Source organism: Canis lupus, chromosome 8 (assembly GCF_003254725.2).
Source record: "Canis lupus dingo isolate Sandy chromosome 8, ASM325472v2, whole genome shotgun sequence".
NCBI classification, from domain to species: domain Eukaryota; kingdom Metazoa; phylum Chordata; class Mammalia; order Carnivora; family Canidae; genus Canis; species Canis lupus.
Genome location: NC_064250.1, coordinates 68,657,774 through 68,666,566, shown reverse-complemented (window position 1 = coordinate 68,666,566; position 8,793 = coordinate 68,657,774). Strand labels below are relative to the sequence as shown.

The window sequence follows — 8,793 nt, the reverse complement described above, 5'->3', positions numbered from 1 at the left end:
GGCCAGGGACTGGGGACAGGGGAAGCCAGGTGGTTTATGCCGGAGGGCCCAGGCTTGGCTCCTTCCTGTTGTAGGGGGGCCTCGTCAGCTGTGCTGAGCTTGTGGGATACAATTTCCATGACCCAAGCAAAGGGGCAGCTGCATTTGGAGGGCCTCAGGCTCAGAGTCCCGTGAGTACCTCTATCTGCAGGAAAGCCCAATATGTAGCCAGCAATGTTTTTTTGAAAGATTTTATTTATTTATTCATGAGAGACAGAGAGAGAGAGAGAGAGAGAGGGAGAAGCACCTCCATGCAGGGAGCCCTACGTGGGACTCGATCCCGGGTCTCCAGAATCCGGCCCTGGGCTGAAGGTGGCGTTAAACCGCTGAGCCAACCGGGCTGCCCAGCAATTTTGGTTTTAATGGTGTTTAGCATGAGGCCAAAAGAGGCAGTTTCTTGCATCAGAGGCCAAAAGAGGCAGTTTCTTGCCCCTTGGGCAGCTCATGGCCATCCTGGATGGTTGGAGAGCCCAGGGTGGGGGGTGGGGGTGGGGGTGGGGGCAGGAGAGGAGGTTGCCGGCCTCCAGGGTGAAGGAGTGAGGCCCTGCAGGGAGGGCCTGCTGACTTCATTGGCTCGGATCTTAGAGCCTTTCATTAGAGGGGGGCCTCCGAGGCTGGAGGCTGGGGAGGCTGGGCCGACTGGAAGGAGCAGCCTGAGTTGGATTTCGGCAGAATTTGTCCGTGCGGAGCCCGCCGCCAGGTGCTGGATTCGTAAGCCCTGGGGCAAAGTGTGTCGGGTGACTCTCGCCAGAGGGAGCCGCCATCCACGTGACGTCCCAGCTGTGCTCCTGGAGGAGGGTCGGGTCTTGTCTGCAAGGCTGGCGGGCGGAGGCAAGGCTGTTGAGGCCACACGTAGCCTGGAAAAGGTGTGTGTCCCTTCAGGGGTGAAGGTGGACAGGCTGAGGGGCCACTGAACGTATTAGCCAAACTCTACAGGCGTTGGTTTGGTGGAGTTAATTTTAGCAATATTGGGTATTGGGTGGGGGCTGGGTGCCCATGGCCAGCTCCTCCCCTCTCCCTCCCTTTCACCCTCTCCTTCCCCTCCCCCTCCTCCTTCTCTCTCTCCCCTACATCTTCTTCCTCCTTCCCCTCCTCCCCTCCTTCTTCCTGTCCTTCCCCTCCCCCTCCTCCCTCTCTCTCCCCTTCATCCTCTCCCTCCTTCCCCTCCTCTCCTTCACCCTCTCCTTCCCCTCCCCCTCCTCCCCTCTCTCTCCCTTTAACCCTCTCCCTCCTCCCTCCCTCCAAGTTCTCTGTGGATGTGATCCCTCCTACCCCACTAGATCAGAGGAGGAGTGGGGCTTTAGCAGACAGCACAGCTACGGCCTTTGGCCTTTGCCGCAGGACCTGTGCGGATGCCAAGGTGCCCAAGGGGGGTGCCCTTCACTCTCAGTGTGTGGTTCCAAATTCATGGGTACCTCTAAGGAGTGCTCCCCACCTGCTCCCCTGGACAGGCTGATAGGTAGGGAGCTCCGCACCTCAGTTTGCCCACCCCCTGTCAGCGCTTCGGGCTCAGGTGCCGCCCCGGCCCTGGGGGGAGGCAAGGGATACCTGTCCCTCCGAGGATCCCCTCCTAAACTAGGACCTGAAGAAAAGGGGTGCCCGGAGCGTCGTCCTGGAATCTTGGCACGTAAGGGCTCTGGTCAGAACCTAGGGAGGACCCGGCCTCCGAATTCTAGGGTGGGATCTGTGACCACGGGGTGGCGGTGGGGGCAGCGGCCCCAGCAGGTGGCCCGGGCCGCTCGCGGCTGGTGCGGGCAGTAGGTGGGCCCGGGCAGGCGGCCTCCTGCTCCCTGGGCTCCTTGCTTACGATGTTGGTGTGATACTGTTCGGGTGGGTGAGGCCGCAGCTCGGGAGGCGGCTGCCACGGGCGAGATGCTTTGCTCCGTACAGTTCCCAGGAGCAGGGGGGACACGCCTGCTGTCACCTGTCACCCCACTGGCCAGGCGGAAGGTTGGGGGGGCGGTGAGGAGGGGAGGCGGGGAAAGCCTGGGCAAGGTAGACAGGTTAGGACCGGCCACGGATCATCTCTTTCAGCTGCCTGTCCCCAGTCCTCGGCTCCCTGGCTGAGGGGGACCCTGGCCCCCCTGTGAGCCACGGCTGTGGGTTGGCTGTGGGTTGGCGGGTGCGCAGGAAGGCTCCCGGGCTCCGCACTTACTGTCGCTAGGGACTGGTTAGCCCTGCGACGGGCGGTCTCTTCAGGCTCGGGGGTGACAAAGCGTCAGAAATACAGAGATTGGGGTGCTGGCTGGCTCTGTCGGTGGAGCGTGCGACTCTTGATCTTGGGGTCGTGAGTTTGAGCCCCACACCGTGGGTAGTGATAACTTAAAAAAAAAAAGAAAAAGGAATAGCAAGTCGAAAGGCCTGAATAGTACCCCGGGTTGGGGTCCGTGGAGCATTTCCTGCTCCACTGCTGCACAGCAGCCCAGGGCGCTCGCTGCCGCGGGTGTCTGTCCGTCCATCCTGCTGTGCGGGGCGGCTGGCCTGGTCTCCAGGAAGGGGCTTCGACCAATAAGGCGGTTATGAACATCCTTACACACGTCTTTGGTGGATGTCTAGTTTCATCTCTTTGAGCCGAGCGCCCCGCCGTGAAATTCCTGGATCACAAGGCTGGTGTAGGGACGCCCAGGGCTCAGCGGCGTCTCTGCGTTCAGCCCAAGGAGTGATCCTGGAGACCCGGGATCGAGTCCCACATCGGGCTCCCTGCACCAAGCCTGCTTCTCCCTCTGCCTGTGTCTCTGCCCCTCTCTCTCTGTGTGTCTCTCATGAATAAATAAATAAATAATCTTAAAAAAAAAAAACAAAACAAGGCGGGTGTATGTGGTGCTTTAAGGAGATGGCCCCGCACCCAAAGTGGTGGAACCAAGCTTCAGTCTTGTTGGCCCCTTAAGCCTTTTCAGGCTGAAGGCTCATGTCTGTCTTCTGATCTGGAGAATCCCTTTATTCCTTGTTTGATGGGATTCATCCATTCTTTCATTCAGTAAATTAGTAGCTATTGAGGGCATCTCTGTCCCGGGCATTAGAGACATCAGGGGCGAACCCACGAGAACAAGAGGCTCTAAAGAAAGAAACAGACAATGATCAAGTATGTAAGTACATGCTATAAAGATTTATTTCAGATAGGGATACTCATCCTTACATATAATTAAATTATAATTATAATTTCGGTGACAGATGACTTCTGTGAAGACACTAAGGCTGCAGAGAACAAGAGCCCCTCCCCTCTGGTAACTGACGGTTTGTTGCCTGTACCCGGGAGCCTGCTTCTGTTTTGTTTTGTTTTTCAGATCCCACATGTAAGCAAAATTGTGCCATATGTCTCTTTCTCTTCACTTAGCATAATACCCCCTAGGTCCGTCCATGTTGTTGCAAATGGCAAGATCTCATTCTTTCTTATGACTGAGTAATATGCCACAGTGTCTGTGTGTGTGTGTGTGTGTGTGTGTGTGTGTGTGTGTGTGTGTGTGTAAACCTCTTCTTTACCCATTATCAGTCAATGGACACCGAGGTTGTTTCCACATCTTGGCTATTGTAATTAATGCTGCAATGAACATGAGATGCATATCTCTTCAAATTGGTATTTTCTTGGGCACCTGGGTGGCACAGTTTGTTAAGCATCCAACTCTTGGTTTTAGCTCAGGTCATGATCTCAGGGTCGTGAGATCAAACCCCACATATGGCTCGCACTGAGCAAGGAGTCTGCTTGAGATTCTTGCCATACCCCCCCCCCGCCCCACCACCGATCCCTCAAGCATGCTCTTTCTTAAAATAAATAAATAAGTAAGTAAGTAAATAAATAAATATATTTTTTTCTTTTCTTTAGATAAATTCCAGAAATGGGATTACTGGATCATAGGGTGGCTCTGTTTTTAACATTTTGAGGAACCTCCGTACTGTTTTGCAGAGGGGCTGCACCAGCTGTATTCCCATCAGCAGTGTGCGAGGAGGGTTTCCCTTTCTCTATATCCTCACCATCGCTTGTTACTTCTGGTTTTTTTGTACTAGCCATGGTGACAGGTGTGAGGTGATCTCTCATTGTGGTTTTCATTTGTATTTCTCTGATAATGCATCTTTTCGTGTCCTGTTGGCCATTGGCATGTCTTCCTTGGAAAAATGTCTGTTCAGGTCCTCTGCCCATTATTAAATCAGGTATTTTGTTTTAATATTAAGTTGTGTAAGTTCTTCATATATTTTGTACATTGACCCCTTATCAGATGTATTACTTGCAAACCATCTTCTTCCACTAAGTAGATTGCCTTTTTGTTTTGTTGATTTTTTTCTTTTTTTTAAATATTTTATTTATTCATGAGAGAGACAGAGAGAGAGAGAGGCAGAGACAACACAGGCAGAGGGAGAAGCAGGCTCCACGAAGGGAACCCTACGTGGGACTCGATCCCGGGTCCCCAGGATCAGCCCCTGGGCTGAAGGCACCGCTAAACCGCTGAGCCACTCTGGCTGCCCTGTTGATTATTTTCTTCACCAGACAGAAGTTTCTTAGTTTGATACAATCCCATTAGTTTATTTTACCTTTTGCCTTTTGCTGCCCTTGGCTGGAGACTGGTCCCCCTCCAATACTGCTAAGACTGGTATCAAAGGGCTTCTTGCCTATGTTTTATTATAGAAAATATATTTTTTTAAGATTTTATTTTATTTATTCGTGAGGACACAGAGAGAGAGGCAGAGACACAGGCAGAGGGAGCCTGGTGTGGGACTCCATCCCAGGACCCTGGGATCACAGCTGAGCCAAAGGTAGATGCTCAACCACTGAGTCACCCAGGCGTCCCTAGCTAATTTTTTTCCAGGATATTTATTTATTTAAAAGAGAGAGTGAGTGTGTGAGAGAGAGGGAGAGCATGAGTGGGAGGGGGAGGGAGAAGGAGGCTGCCTGTTGACCAGGGAGCCCAACATGGGGCTCGATCCAAGGACCCCAGAATCATGACCTAAGCTGACAGTAGATGCTTAACTGACTGGGCCACCCGGGTGCTCTGAGAAGATTTTTTTTTAAGATTTTATTTATTTATTCATGAGAGACAGAGAGACAGAGAGAGAGAGAGGCAGAGACACAGGCAGAGGGAGAAGCAGGCTCCATGCAGGGAGCCTGATGCGGGACTCGATCCCTGGTCTCTAGGATCATGCTCTGGGCTGAAGGCGGCGCTAAACTGCTGAGCCACCCAGGCTGCCCAGATTTTTTTTTTTTTTTTTTTTTAAACAGGTAACTTTTACCTGCCCATCTCTGGTTTATTTATTTATGTACTTTGCAAGTGAAATAGCAATAGCCTTTTGTGGCTCTTGAAATGAAAGAGTCATTCTCATTTCTCAACCCACTTCTGCCTTTCCAGTAGCTCCTTTTCCTAGGTGGGAAGTTCTTCCCTTTCTTGGGGTGGGTGCCCTCTTTTCCCTTCAGTGACTCCCTCCTGTGTGGGCTGACTGTGAGTCACGGGCTGTGAGCCTCCCCTGGCTTCAGGCAGGGTCGGGAGGGGCTGTACGGAATGCATTCTGGCCTGTTCTCCGCAAACATGCATGGCAAAGAGGGCTTTGTGCTGGGGAACAGCGAGTACTACAGTTAAGACTTCGTGGGTGTAGGTACCCCCCGCTCCTCACAGGCAGTGGAAGACACCTGGGTCTGCAGTCAGGGTCCCTCGTGTAAGTCAGTGAACTCCCCACCCGGGCTGCTGCTCCTCCCAGGAGAAATGGGAACAGGGAAGATTATGGAGGAGTCACAGAAGTTTGGTTATATATACAATGTATGATAAAGATTTTTGAAGAAGAAATTTCATTTCAAAAAGGAACCTTTGGGCAGCCAGGGTGGCTCAGGGGTTTAGCACCGTCTTCGGCCTGGGGCATGATCCTGGAGATCCCAGATCAAGTCCCACGTGGGGCTCCCTGCCTGGAGCCTGCTTCTCCCTCTGCCTGTGTCTCTGCCTCTCTCTCTCTCTCTCTCTCTCTCTGTCTCTCACGAATGAATAAATAAATAAAATCTTTTTAAAAAAAAAGGAACTTTTTTTTAAAGATTTATTTATTTATTCATAGAGACACAGAAAGAGAGAGGCAGAGACACAGGCAGAGGGAGAAGCAGGCTCCACGCAGGGATCCCGATGCAGGGCTTGATCCCAGATCCTGGAATCATGACCTAAGTCGAAGGCGGCGCCCAACCGCTGAGCCACCTGGCATCCCAAAAAGGAACTTTTTAAAAAAGATTTTATTTATTTATTTGAGACAGACAGAGATAGAGAGAGAGCATGAACTGGTAACAGGGGCAAAGGGAGGAGCAGGCTCCCCACTGAGCAGGGAGCCAGATGTAGGGCTTGATCCCAGGACTCTGGGAACATGATCTGAGCTGCAGGTAGATGCTTAACTGACTGAGCCACCCAGGTGGCCCTTAAAAATGAACGTTATGATTTCTAGAAATATTGGGAAGATAGTATCAAGAATAACTTCCACACCCAACATTGTTTAAGATCTTATAGTAGTATGGTGCGTTTGTTACAATTAGTGGAATCACAGTTGATATTATTATAACTGAAGTCTATATTTTATTCAGGTTCTCTAAGTTTTTACCTAATGCCCCTTTTCTGGTCCAGAATCCCACCCAGGACACCACCTTACAGACAAATAAGTATTCTCTGTCATTGCCAAAACCAGGGGCATGGTGGGGAGGCTATATCACCTGTGCTATGATCAAGTCCATCATCTGGAAGTCAGTTTCTGTGTTTCCGGCTGGCCTCAGGGATGTGGGAATTACTTGGCCGGGGTGCTGGATTGGGAGTCACTGGGCTAGATTCATCTGGGCAGGTTGAGTCCTGGGATAGATGTAGGAAAAGAAGGTTGAGTCTTGGGGTGGTTGAGTCTTGGGGTAGATGTAGGAAAGAAGGTTGAGTCTTGGGGTGGTTGAGTCTTGGGGTAGATGTAGGAAAGAAGGTTGAGTCTTGGGGTGGTTGAGTCTTGGGGTAGATGTATGAATGAAGGTTGAGTCTTGGGGTAGAGGTACAAAGGAAGTTTTCTGACCCTGTCCTGGGGTGGAGGGGGCTGGTGGGAGTGATGGTACCCCAGAAGGCAGAGCTGGGACCCAGATCTCACTGAGTGTGACATGGGGGTTAACACACGGACTTTGGGCTTTTCAAGTCAAAGATCAGGGGCTTGTCCCTGTGTTGCTGCTTATTCTTGTGTTCTTAGGCGAGGCCCTCATGAGCTCCGAGCCTTGGTTTACTCATCTGTAAAGTGCCAGCTGGTGGGAGGTCCTTTTGGCTGAGAATAGAACAGGTTGCCCTGGGGAGCAGTGAGTTCTCTGTTTTTGAGGATGTGCAAGCTGGGCCAGGTGACCCCGTTGGGTGCTGCGAGGGGTGGTGGCACCACTAGGCTCTGAGGGTCTTCGTGTTGGACTGGGAATCCAACGTCTGTGCGGGCCCATATTCCTACCCCTAAGCAGGGCAGGTGGCTGGCTGCCGAGGGATGCCCACGCACGGTTGCTTTCCTTTCCAGCTCAGGCCGGGACTGCCTTTGGGCCTGGGCGAGGGGAGGCCTGCCAAGCGTACCACACCCCTGGGCCATGCACTTCCAGGAGACTGGAGGGAGACGCACCATCGTTACCTCCCTGCCTGCGGTACCTTTGGCTGCCAGGCCGGTCTGCTCCCCAGGCGGCTCCCAGCACAGGCCAGCTCCGGTCCTCAGGAAAACCAGCCACACCCTACAATACAAGGCTCCGGAGGAGTGAGAGGAAGAAGAGAGGGATCCCTGAACAGGTGAAAATGAGGAGCCTGGTCTCCCTGTGCCCCCAAACCCTGGACCCTCTATTTTAACAAAGTCATTGTTCTTCGAGCGCTTGCATCTGCTCCTCCCTGCACGGCCAGCACGCTCCCCCTTGGCTGGCTGCCGACTCCTACTCATCCTTCAAGGCCCAGTGCAGAAGGCTCCCCTGCTGGACCTACCTACCCCTGCCTGTGTCATGGCACGTCTCACCCTGAGTCATAATAGGCCTCTTCCGTGTCTGTGTCCCTGTGTCCCTCCATTTTCCTGAAGGTAGGGGCGGGGCTGACTCACCTCCATTTGGTTGCCACAGACACAGCGTCTGCCCGTGGCGCTGTCGTGGCGTGAGAGGGCCGGGTGGGGGACGGCTGGGGGAAGGGAGCGTCGCTGTGAACCTCTCCGAGCGCCTTCCGCTCACTGGCACTGTCGCCAGCACTGCACCTCCAGCGCCCCGACCTCCCCCGCCAGCGGGCGCTAACCCGGCAGGTCCCCCGAGGCAGGGGCGGCGGGTCTGGGCCGCGGAGAGCACGGGCGCTCCGCCGGGAAACCGGGCCAGCCCGGCGGGGTTGCGGGGCGGCCCCGCTCGGCCTGGGGGCCGGGGACTCCCGCGGGCCCCTGGGTAATAGTCCCATTTGCAGCCGAGGTGACCGAGGCTAGGGAGCCGCCGCCGCCCGCCCAGGTCCCGGCCGCGCCGGGGTCCCCGCGGGCCTCCCGGGGGGCGCCTGGCCCCGCCCACAAGAGGCCCCGCCCACAAGAGCCCCCGCCCCGAGCCGCAAACTGGTCTCCGCACCTGGCCCCGCCCACCGAGGCCCCGCCCACCGAAGCCCCGCCCCGAGCCGCGAACTGGTCCCCGCGGGTCTCCCCGCACCTGGCCCCGCCCACCGAGGCTCCGCCCACCGAGGCCCCGCCCACCGAGGCCCCGCCCCGAGCCGCGAACTGGTCCCCGCGGGTCTCCCCGCACCTGGCCCCGCCCACAGAGGCCCCGCCCACCGAGGCCCCGCCCACCGAGGCCCC

At 54.8% G+C, this 8,793-nt stretch overlaps 1 long non-coding RNA gene across 3 annotated transcripts; it reads right to left on the bottom strand.

Annotated features, from left to right (window-relative positions):
* Positions 1 to 231: 231 nt before the first annotated feature.
* Positions 232 to 8,513, bottom strand: LOC112657484 (uncharacterized). Of its 3 annotated transcripts, XR_003135051.3 has the most exons (5): positions 8,074 to 8,513; positions 7,615 to 7,720; positions 6,704 to 6,836; positions 1,588 to 3,094; positions 232 to 896 (listed from the first exon to the last, which is right to left on the bottom strand). It is a non-coding gene; the product is annotated as an uncharacterized LOC112657484 (long non-coding RNA). The 3 variants fall into 3 exon arrangements; XR_003135052.3 differs by lacking the exon at positions 232 to 896 and having other exon boundaries at positions 2,847 to 3,094; positions 7,624 to 7,720; positions 8,074 to 8,494; XR_003135053.3 differs by lacking the exon at positions 232 to 896 and having other exon boundaries at positions 2,847 to 3,094; positions 7,641 to 7,720; positions 8,074 to 8,494.
* Positions 8,514 to 8,793: the final 280 nt, after the last annotated feature.